The 12,122-nt window shown below is 41.9% G+C and overlaps 1 pseudogene; it reads right to left on the reverse strand.

Annotated features, from left to right (window-relative positions):
• Nucleotides 1-945: 945 nt before the first annotated feature.
• LOC134480452 (reticulocalbin-1-like) lies at nt 946-1,836 on the reverse strand (annotated as a pseudogene).
• Between the last annotated feature and the right edge of the window lie 10,286 nt (nt 1,837-12,122).

Raw genomic sequence — 12,122 nt, forward strand, 5'->3', positions numbered from 1 at the left:
TGTTTTTGTAGTAGAAACTGATGATCCTTTTAATTTCTTCAGATTTTGATGTCTCCCTTTTATTTCTGATTTTATTAATTTGGATACACTCTCTGTGACCTCTGGTTAGTATGGCTAAGTGTTTATTTATCTTGTTGATTTTCTCAAAGAACCAGCTCCTGGGTTTCCTGATTCTTTTAATACTCGGTTTTGTTTCTTCTTGTTTCATTTCAGCCCTGAGTTTGATTATATCCTGCCTTCTACTCAATTTTTTTTCTAGAGGTTTTTGGTGTGCTGTCAAGCTGCTGACATATGCTCTCTCCTGTTTCTTTTTGCAGGCACTCAGAGCTGTGAGTTTTCCTCTTAGCATTGCTTTTATTGTGTCCTATAAATTTGGGTATGTTGTACCTTCATTTTCATTAAATTCTAAGAAATCTTTAATTTCTTTCTTATGTCTCCAATGACCAAGTTGTCATTGACTTCAACTTCCATGTGTATGTGAGCTTTCTGTACTTTTTGTTGTTATTGATCAGCAGCCTTAGTCCGTGGGTTTTTGATACGAGGCATGGGATTATTTCTATCTTCCTGTATCTGTTGAGGCCTGTTTTGTGACCGATTATATGGTCAATTTTGTAGAAGGTACCATGAGATGCTGAGAAGAAGGTATATCCTTTGGTTTTAGGGTGTAATTTTCTATAAATATATGTTAAATCCATTTGTTTCATAACTTCTGTTAGTCTTTCTATGTCTCTGTTTAATTTCTGTTTCCCTGATCTGTCCATTGATGAAAGTGGGGTGTTTAAATCTCCTACTATTATTGTTTGGTACAATGTATGATTTTTTCGAGCTTTAGAAAGGTTTCTCATTGTTTAGGGACACAACTGCTATATACTTGACAAATATAGCAATAACCCAGAACATCCGCAGGAAGCCTGTGACCGTTGGCCACATGAGGATGAGTGTCTTTCAAAATTCATCATGATTTTTGATAAGATCATCCGCATAATTGGTGGCTTGGCTTCCCTCAAACATGGTCCAGTTGTCTAGAATCTCCTCCTTGGACAGCATCTCATGCTTGTTTTCGTCTGACTCATACACCAGATGATGGGCCTCAGCCTGTGCATGCTCATAGTTCTGAGGGAGGATCCAGTGGTGAATCTCATCCTAGTCCAGCTTCCCATCCTTGTTCAGATCTGGGAAATCATTGAACTGCTCCCCAGACAAAACCCAGTCTGTCTTAGGGCAATTGTTCTCATGGGAAAAAGATGTCCACAATGTACTCATCCTAGTCCACAAAACCATCCCGTTCTTGTTGATATCCTCCAGGGTTTCCAGAACTACAATCTCCTCATATGTTCTAAATCCTCTTAGTGTAGAAAAGCAATGAACCCGATCTGAGTAGCTGTCAGGTCACCGTCAAGGCCTTAAACCTCCTCTCATCTCGTGGAGGCAACGTTTTAAAGTTGTGATGATCAGAGCTATCTTGGAATTCAGCAAGGTGTCCCAGGTAGTAGCCATAGGTGGCCTGCTTATATTCTTCCCAGGAGATCTTTTCCTCTATGTCCCTATCATAATCCTTCCAGAGTTTAGCCACATTATGGTTGATATACCTTTTCTGTACCTGTTTGACCCAAACTTTCAGGTCTTCAGTAGTAACAAGGCCACCTCCATCATTGTCAATTGGATCAACAATTTTCCCCAGCCTCTCCTGCTCTCATCCAGGCTTAGCTGATCAAAGGTCCTGGAGTCCTCCTTGCCCAGGAAGACCTCATGATTGTACAGGAAGCTGTCCTTGTCCTCTGGTTGCCACTCGCCCTGCTCTGAATCGAGACAAACCATGTGCTCCTTGCTCATCATGCTCTTGGCCCTGAACACCAGGACCAGTGCCAGCAGCAGCCCATGGGGACTCCCAGACTGACACCATGCACCACAGTTGCGATCAAAGGGAGGCAGCAGGGAAGTAGGGACTCAGAGCACCTTAGCCTCTGTCCATCCAGAGAGGGCTTTTGTTACATTTCCAATGTTATCCCTTTTCCTGGTTTCCCATCCAAAAAACCCCTTATAGCACGCCTCCCCCTTCTACTATGAGGGTCATACCACACCCACCCAAATATCCAGCTCTCCTTGCCTCCCTGTTCTGGTTTATCCTATACTGTGGCATCAAGCCTTGACAAGAGCAAGGGCTTCTCCTCCCATTTGTGCCCAAGAAGGCCATCCTCTTCTACATATGCAGCTGTAGCCATAGGTCTGTCCATGTGTACTCTTTCGATGGTGGTCTCGGCCCTGGGAGCTCTGGGTGTTTTTTAGTGTTGTTCTTATGGGGCTGTAAACCCTTTCAGCTCCCTCAATCCTTTCTCTTACTCCTCCAATGGGGACCCTGCTCTCAGCTGAATGGTTGGCTGCAAGCATCTGCCCCTGTGTTTGTCATGCTCTTTACCCCACTCTTTTGAGCAGATCACCACAGAGCAACGAAGATGTATTGTCTTGGAGTGATGATGTATAGACAAATAGATGATTTCTTAATTCCTAATGATGGTTCGATAAGAATTCCTAAAATTAGATTAGTAACTTTAAGCTTTTATAATAGGACTGCTATTATGTTCTTTCTGGTAATCAAAATTGCATTGAGAACCCTGCCATTCTTAAAGTGTCATGAGTGAATTGCTTCTGCAATACCAAGGAGGCATCTACATATTAGAGCCCATCCTAAGAGGGTATAAACCAATTAACCAAGGTTCATAAAGAGAACTAATGATTTACTATAGGTGCAAGGACTGAACATAAATAATTGACTGAATTTGCCTATAGGTAATTTCACTTATTCTTTTCTCATAAAAATTACAGTTTTTAACTCTCCATGAACGTGCAGAGCTAGTGACAGATGATGATGGTTTATCCTGATGATTACTCTTCATGTATATGCATGTAAACATTCTCTGTCGTAAACTGATTATCCAACTTATGATTTGAATTCCTGTGCAAACTTGTGGTGAACTTTTCACTATGTGATGCTGTGTTCAGAAAGATATACAAATGCTGATGACAAAGAGAGAGAAGCTTTTTAGACAGAACTGAACTGAAGAGAACAGAACTCAAGAAGAACATAGAAGTAAAGGCATAGTGTTGAGAGTAAGGCATTAAGAGTAAGGAAATTATTGTGTCATAAGACCAAGAGGAAAGAAGATAAGAAGAAGGGAGCAAGGAGAACCTTCTAAGTCAAACTTTATGGAGGCAAACTTTTGTCTTTTAGGAAAACTGAAGAACTTAGAAATAAAGGTTAAAATCACTGCTCTTCAGCCTTCAGCCTCGCTCACTGGCTAGCTTGTGCTCTTCAGCCTTCAGCTTGGCTCACTGGCTAGCCTCTGCTCTTCAGTCAGGCTCACTGGCTAGCCTCTGCTCTTCAGTCAGGCTCACTGATTAGCCTCTGCTCTTTACTCAGGCTCACTGTCTAGCCTCTGCTCTTCAGTCAGGCTCACTGTGTAGCCTCTGCTCTTCAGTTAGGCTCACTGGCTAGCCTCTGCTCTTCAGTCAGGCTCACTGCCTACCCTTTGCTCTTCAGTCAGGCTCACTGGCTAGCCTTTGCTCTTCAGTCAGGCTCACTGGCTGGTCTCTGCTCTTCAGTCAGGCTCACTGGCTAGGCTCTGCTCTACAGTCAGGCTCACTGTCTAGCCTCTGCTCTACAGTCAGGTTCACTGGCTAGCCTGTGCTCTTCAGTCAGGCTCACTGGCTAGCCTCTCCTCTTCAGCTGGGCTCACTGGCTAGCCTCTGCTTTTCAGTCAGGCTCACTGACTAGCCTCTGCTCTTCAGTCAGGCTCACTGGCTAGCCTGTGCTCTTCAGTCAGGCTCACTGTCTAGCCTCTCCTCTTCAGCTGGGCTCACTGGCCTATGGGGCCCTAGCACATCACTTAACCATCTGCTCATGACTGCCTGACCACAATGACAACCTGGCTTCACTGACTTCTTAAAGTTGTCCTCTAGAAAGAGCACAAGAAACCAAAGAGAAACACCACAGGGACCTTTTACAATGGGCTTTTTTCAACCTTAAGTACTTTCGTTATTTCTTTAAAAAAAGTGAAATATAATTTCTGTAATTCATATGGCCAAGAGAGCTGTGCAGTAGTCATTGCTTTATGGAATTTGGTGCTAAATCAAAAGATTCCTTTATTCTATTACGATGTTATCTGTATGTTGTAAGATGTATCTTTGGAAAACACAACACCAAATTCCTAAAATCTAGATGTTTTAAGACATCAGCTCATGGAGAAACATAACTGCTTACCTATCTAGACTGGCCTTTTTTGCTATACTGCAGGTACTATCAATTTTCCACATTACTTCCATGATTTTCAAGAATGATTAAGAGAAAAATAAGTTGAACATAATGGCCAGAAAGGGGATTCTGTCAAGTTGTCTTGTGTGGGACAAGATACCAAGCTATGACTGGTAAGCCTCAAACCACCTGTTCCCAAAACTGACAGAACTTACAGAAAATACATACTTTCTTATCATTCCTCCTCCCCGATGGTCAGAGATTTATTGAGCACCTACTACGATCCTAGTACTGTACATCTAAGTGTGTAATGGTGAATCAAAAGCTTAATAAAAAGCTTCATTATGGAATAAAGAAAAATGAACCATAATTTTTAAACTCAGAATTCAATATAGGCAATACCACTATTCCTTTTTTTTTTATTAACTTGAGTATTTCTTATATACATTTCGAGTGTTGTTCCCTTTCCTGGTTTCCGGGGAAACATCCCCCTCCCCCCTCCCCTTCTTCATGGGTGTTCCCCTCCCCATCCTCCCCCCATTGCCGCCCTCCCCCCAACAATCTAGTTCACTGGGGGTTCAGTCTTAGCAGGACCCAGGGCTTTCCCTTCCACTAGGTGCTCTTACTAGGATATTCATTGGTACCTATGAGGTCAGAGTCCAGGGTCAGTCCATGTATAGTCTTTCGGTATTGGCTTAGTCCCTGGAAGCTCTGGTTGCTTGGCATTGTTGTACATATGGGGTCTCGAGCCCCTTCAAGCTCTTCCAGTTCTTTCTCTGATTCCTTCAATGGGGGTCCTATTCTCAGTTCAGTGGTTTGCGGCTGGCATTCGCTTCTGTGTTTGCTGTATACTGGCAGTGTCTCTCAGGAGTGATCTACATCCGGCTCCTGTCGGCCTGCACTTCTTTGCTTCATCCATCTTGTCTAATTGGTGGCTGTATATGTATGGGCCACATGTGGGGCAGGCTCTGAATGGCTGTTCCTTCTGTGTCTGTTTTAATCTTTGCCTCTCTCTTCCCTGCCAAGGGTATTCTTGTTCCCCTTTTAGAGAAGGAGTGAAGCATGCACATTTTGATCATCCGTCTTCAGTTTCTTTGTTCTAGGCATCTAGGGTAATTCAAGCGTTTGGGCTAATAGCCACTTATCAATGAGTGCATACCATGTGTGTTTTTCTGTGAGTGGGTTACCTCACTCAGGATGATATTTTCCAGTTCCGACCATTTGCCTACGAATTTCATAAAGTCATTGTTTTTGATAGCTGAGTAATATTCCATTGTGTAGATGTACCACATTTTCTGTATCCATTCCTCTGTTGAAGGGCATCTGGGTTCTTTCCAGCTTCTGGCTATTATACATAAGGCTGTGATGAACATAGTGTAGCACGTGTCTTTTTTATATGTTGGGGCATCTTTTGGGTATATGCCCAAGAGAGGTGTAGCTGGATCCTCAGGCAGTTCAATGTCCAATTTTCTGAGAAACCTCCAGACTGATTTCCAGAATGGTTGTACCAGTCTGCAATCCCACCAACAATGGAGGAGTGTTCCTCTTTCTCCGCATCCTCGCCAGCATCTGCTGTCACCTGAGTTTTTGATCTGAGCCATTATCACTGGTGTGAGGTGAAATCTCAAGGTTGTTTTGATTTGCATTTCTCTTATGACTAAAAATGTTGAACATTTCTTTAGGTGTTTCTCAGCCATTCAGCATTCCTCAGCTGTGAATTCTTTGTTTAGCTCTGAACCCCATTTTTAATAGGGTTATTTGTCTCCCTGCGGTCTAACTTCTTGAGTTCTTTGTATATTTTGGATATAAGGCCTCTATCTGTTGTAGGATTGGTAAAGATCTTTTCCCAATCTGTTGGTTGCCGTTTTGTCCTAACCACAGTGTCCTTTGCCTTACAGAAGCTTTGCAGTTTTATGAGATCCCATTTGTCGATTCTTGATCTTAGCGCATAAGCCATTGGTGTTTTGTTCAGGTAATTTTTTCCAGTGCCCATGTGTTCCAGATGCTTCCCTAGGTTTTCTTCTATTAGTTTGAGTGTATCTGGTTTGATGTGGAGGTCCTTGATCCACTTGGACTTAAGCTTTGTACAGGGTGATATGCATGGATCGATCTGCATTCTTCTGCATGTTGACCTCCAGTTGAACCAGCACCATTTGCTGAAAATGCTATCTTTTTTCCATTGGATGGTTTTGGCTCCTTTGTCAAAAATCAAGTGCCCATAGGTGTGTGGGTTCATTTCTGGGTCTTCAATTCTGTTCCATTGGTCTATCTGTCTGTCTCTGTACCAATACCGTGCAGTTTTTATCACTATTGCTCTGTAATACTGCTTGAGTTCAGGGATAGTGATTCCCCCTGAAGTCCTTTTATTGTTGAGGATAGTTTTAGCTATCCTGGGTTTTTTGTTATTCCAGATGAATTTGCAAATTGTTCTGTCTAACTCTTTGAAGAATTGGATTGGTATTTTGATGGGGATTGCATTGAATCTGTAGATCGCTTTTGGTAAAATGGCCATTTTTACTATATTAATCCTGCCAATCCATGAGCATGGGAGATATTTCCATCTTCTGAGGTCTTCTTCTATTTCTTTCTTCAGAGTCTTGAAGTTCTTATTGTACAAATCTTTTACTTGCTTGGTTAAAGTCACACCGAGGTACTTTATATTATTTGGGTCTATTATGAAGGGTGTCGTTTCCCTAATTTCTTTCTCGGCTTGTTTCTCTTTTGTGTAGAGGAAGGCTACTGATTTATTTGAGTTAATTTTATACCCAGCCACTTTGCTGAAGTTGTTTATCAGCTTTAGTAGTTCTCTGGTGGAACTTTTGGGATCACTTAAATATACTACCATATCATCTGCAAATAGTGATATTTTGACTTCTTCTTTTCTGATTTGTACCCCTTGACCTCCTTTTGTTGTCTGATTGCTCTGGCTAGGACTTCAAGAACTATATTGAATAAGTAGGGAGAGAGTGGGCAACCTTGTCTAGTCCCTGATTTTAGTAGGATTGCTTCAAGTTTCTCTCCATTTAGTTTAATGTTAGCAACTGGTTTGCTGTATATGGCTTTTACTATGCTTAGGTATGGGCCTTGAATTCCTATTCTTTCCAGGGCTTTTATCATGAAGGGGTGTTGAATTTTGTCAAATGCTTTCTCAGCATCTAATGAAATGATCATGTGGTTTTGTTCTTTTAGTTTGTTTATATAATGGATCACGTTGATGGTTTTCCGTATATTAAACAATCCCTGCATGCCTGGGATGAAGCCTACTTGATCATGGTGGATGATAGTTTTGATGTGCTCTTGGATTCGGTTTGCCAGAATTTTATTGAGTATTTTTGCGTCGATATTCATAAGGGAAATTGGTCTGATGTTCTCTTTCTTTGTTGGGTCTTGTGTGGTTTAGGTATAAGAGTAATTGTGGCTTCGTAGAAGGTATTCGGTAGTGATCCATCTGTTTCAATTTTGTGGAATAGTTTGAATAATATTGGTATGAGGTCTTCTATGAAGGTCTGATAGAATTCTGCACTAAACCCGTCTGGACCTGGGCACTTTTTGGTTGGGAGACCTTTAATGGCTGCTTCTATTTCCTTTGGAGTTATGGGGTTGTTTAACTGGTTTATCTGTTCCTGATTTAACTTCAGTACCTGGTACTTCAGTACCTAGGAAATTGTCCATTTCCTGCAGATTTTCAAGTTTTGTTGAATATAGGTTTTTATAGTAAGATCTGATGATTTTTTGAATTTCCTCTGATTCTGTAGTTATGTCTCCCTTTTCATTTCTGACTTTGTTAATTTGGATATACTCTCTGTGTCCTCTCGTTAGTCTGGCTAAGGGTTTATCTATCTTGTTGATTTTCTCAAAGAATCAACTTTTGGTTGTGTTGATTCTTTCTATGGTCCTTTTTGTTTCTACTTGGTTGATTTCAGCTCTGAGATTGATTATTTCCTGCCTTCTACTCCTCCGAGTGTATTTGCTTCTTTTTGTTCTAGAGCTTCTGGATGTGCTGTCAAGCTGCTGACATATGCTCTTTCCTGTTCCTTTCTGCAGGCACTCAGCGCTATGAGTTTTCCTCTTAGCACAGCTTTCATTGTGTCCCATAAGTTTGGGTATGTTGTACCTTCATTTTCATTAAATTCTAAAAAGTCTTTAATTCCTTTCTTTATTTCTTCCTTGACCAGGTTATCATTGAGTAGAGCATTGTTCAATTTCCACCTATATATGGGCATTCTTCCCTTATTGTTATTGAAGAGCAGTTTTAGGCCGTGGTGGTCCGATAGCACGCATGGGATTGTTTCTATCTTTCTGTACCTTTTGAGGCCCGTTTTTTGACCAATTATATGGTCAATTTTAGAGAAAGTACCATCAGGAGCTGAGAAGAAGTTATATCCTTTTGCTTTAGGATAGAATGTTCTATAAATATCTGTTAAGTCCATTTGGCTCATGACTTCTCTTAGTCTGTCTACGTCTCTGTTTAATTTCTGTTTCCATGATCTGTTCATTGATGAGAGTGGGGTGTTGAAGTCTCCTAATATTATTGTGTGAGGTGCAATGTGTGTTTTGAGCTTTAGTAAGGTTTCTTTTACGTATGTAGGTGCCTTTGTATTTGGGGCATAGGATTGAAAGTTCATCTCGGTGGATTTTTCCTTTGATGAATATGAAGTGTCCTTCCTTATCTTTTTTGATGAATTTTAGTTGAAAATTAATTTTATTTGATATTAGAATGACTACTCCAGCTTGCTTCTTCTGACTATTTGCTTGGAAAGTTGTTTTCCAGCCTTTCACTCTGACGTAGTGTCTGTCTTTGTCTCTGAGGTGTGTTTCCTGTAGGCAGCAGAATGTAGGGTCCTTGTTGTGTATCCACTTTGTTAATCTATGTCTTTTTATTGGGGAGTTCAGGCCATTGATGTTGAGAGATATTAAGGAATAGTGATTATTGCTTCCTGTTATATTCATATTTGGATGTGAGGTTATGTATTTGTGCTTTTCTTCTCTTTGTTTTGTTGCCAAGACGATTATTTTCTTGCTTCTTCTAGGGTATAGCTTGCCTCCTTATGTTGGGCTTTACCATTTATTATCCTTTGTAGTGCTGGATTTGTAGAAAGATATTGTGTTAATTTGGTTTTGTCATGGAATATCTTGTTTTCTCCATCTATGTTAATTGAGAGTTTTGCAGGATACAGTAACCTGGGCTGGCATTTGTGTTCTCTTAGTGTCTGTATGACATCTGTCCAAGATCTTCTGGCTTTCATATTTTCTGGCGAAAAGTCTGGTGTGATTCTGATAGGTCTGCCTTTATATGTTACTTGACCTTTTTCCCTTACTGCTTTTAATATTCTTTCTTTATTTTGTGCTCTTAAGGTGCAGCCCGCCCTGCTTGGTGCTTGCTATCCCTGAGGACCAGACCGGTGGCCAGGTGCGCGCGAGCCCCAAGCCTGGATGTACCCTGGCAGGACTGGCCTGGGCTTCTTTCCTGGACACTGCGAGGCTGTAGTCTCCCTTGGAAACACCACCGCTGTCATAGCGCACCCTCCCGTGGCCGAGGTGACCCCCAACGCCGTTACCGCCCCCTTCCCTGGCCGCTTATTCTGCTTTTTCTTTTCTTTTTTTCTTTCTCTTTTTGTTCGCCACGTGGCGCCTGCGAAGAGCTCGCCTCCAGCATGGAGGACATCATTCAGGCAGAATCACCTCTGGGCCCTGCCGGGGTTGGAGAGGGAGAGAGAGGAGTCAGCTTGGGCGGCGGCGCCCCGGCTGCCGGCACCCGCGGAAGGAAAACTCGCCCAGGCACACGCGCTGCTGCTGGCGCCAAATATAACGCGCGCCCGGTCCCCTCAGGCCCCGCGCTCACCCACGAGCTCTGCGTGCCCTGAGGCCCAGCTCGGGCGCGGTGGAAGGGCGGGGTGGGAAGGACACGTGTGCCCACTACGTGGTGCATACAACACGGGGAGGGCTAAACAGGGAGTTGCAAGGTGCTGAGCTCTGGGCTTCGCCCAGGCCCATCAGTCCTCCCTCAGGGCTCTGTGAAGGCCCAGGGAGGCTTCTGCGGGCCCCCAGGCATAAGGTGACTTACACAAGGCCATCACCTCTGGAGCTTCGAGCTGCCCCAGGCTTGCAGCTTGGACATTGTCATTGTGGTTGCCACTATCCTAGGCCGGCACAGCAGGGCGCAAGCCACCACCACCTTTCCTCACCTGAAGGCATCCTGATGGTGCTTCAGAGCACATGTCCAGCAGGCGAGCCTCAGGGCACCGGGCCGGGGTCTTGGGTCTGCACCTTGTTGCTAGACCCTCACACATGTGGCAGCATCACACATATGGCTCCTTCTACCAACCGCCACTAATTACCATTTGGACATTCCTTCACAGTGTTCTCAAGAAGAAAGATTGCAAACAAACACAAAAAGAATGAAATTTAAAATCTTTTTTATCAGCTGGAGAGATGGCTTGGTGGTTAAGAGTGCTTCTTTTCCAGTGCTCCCAAGTTCAATTCCCAGCAACCACATTGTGACCTACAACTATCTGTAGTGGGATCCAATGCCCTCTTCTGTCTGAAGCTCTCTTCTGACATGGCAGGCACACTCGCAAACAGAGTGCTCATGTACATAAATAAATAAATCTTTAAAAATAAAACCTTCTAAACAGTTAATGTATCTACATCTAGAAGCTAGAAAAGGGTCACAGCAATATTAAAAATAACTCAGAAATAGTAAAGGGATGTACGAGAGTCACAAAATTCACTGGGCAACATGGTGTATGCCTGGAATCCCAACACTCACAAGGCTGAGGTAGGTGGATTGCCTTGACTTCAAGGCTAGACTAAAGTGTGAGACCTTATACTAGAAAACAAAACAATTGGGGAGGAGATGGAGAGAGAGACAGAGAGACAGAGAGACAGAGAGAGACAGAGAGACAGAGAGACAGAAGAGACCGAGAGGGAGACAGAGACAGAGACAGAGAGAGACAGAAACAGAGAGAGACCTCGATGTCATTTCTTGCACTGATGACAAGCTACTGAAGAATGTCAATGTCTCCTACCAAGCACTGAGATAATGCTAATGACAGAATGGGTTTCTTATTAAGATATCATAAACTATAGATGGAAAAGTAAAGGAATGTTTAATAAATAAAAGAGAAATCAGACATCGAAACCTAAATTTAGAAGACTGTATATGTTTAAGTCATAGGGGAGGGAATGGGACAATGTGGGGGAGAGAATAATCAGAATAAATTATATATGTGTATGAAAATGTTAACTAAGAGCAACCAATTAAAAGAGAAAAGCAGGTTTATTTTACGATGAAATTGAGTTCCCATATGACACTATGTAACATTTTGTAAATTGATTATATGAATTATCAGCAATAAAAATCAATTGTTATTAAAGATCTGGTTGTGTTCATATTAATTTCAAATATTTAAAATTCTTTCTATTTATTTGCTTATTTATTGATTGATTTTTAAGATAGGGTTTTCCTATGTTGACTTCAAAAAAGAGATCTACCTGCCTATGCCTCCAAAGAGTTAGGATCAAAAGTGTATACTCACACATGAAAGTTACATTCTTAAAGTGAGAAAAAATTACAGCTATCAACTTGGTACAATTATTGAACAGTGATCAAGTGAACAGAAATATCAGAAACACTTTTAAGGCATTAGGTTACTGTTTTCAAAAGGATCTTGAGCAGCATATATAATTAAAATTATCCAGGAGACACATGTTGAAAAAAGACAAGAACGTGGGTAAAGATGATTTAAATATTTTTAATCTATTAAACATTTTAAATTGCATTCGATATGAAAGCTGTAAGTGCTGTAATTCACATTTTTGCTTATATACCATCTTCAATTTTATGTGCATTCTGCAAATATTGTGCATGTTT

The sequence above is a fragment of the Rattus norvegicus genome, chromosome 9 (assembly GCF_021556685.1).
Source record: "Rattus norvegicus strain SHRSP/BbbUtx chromosome 9, alternate assembly SHRSP_T2T, whole genome shotgun sequence".
Lineage (NCBI taxonomy): Eukaryota > Metazoa > Chordata > Mammalia > Rodentia > Muridae > Rattus > Rattus norvegicus.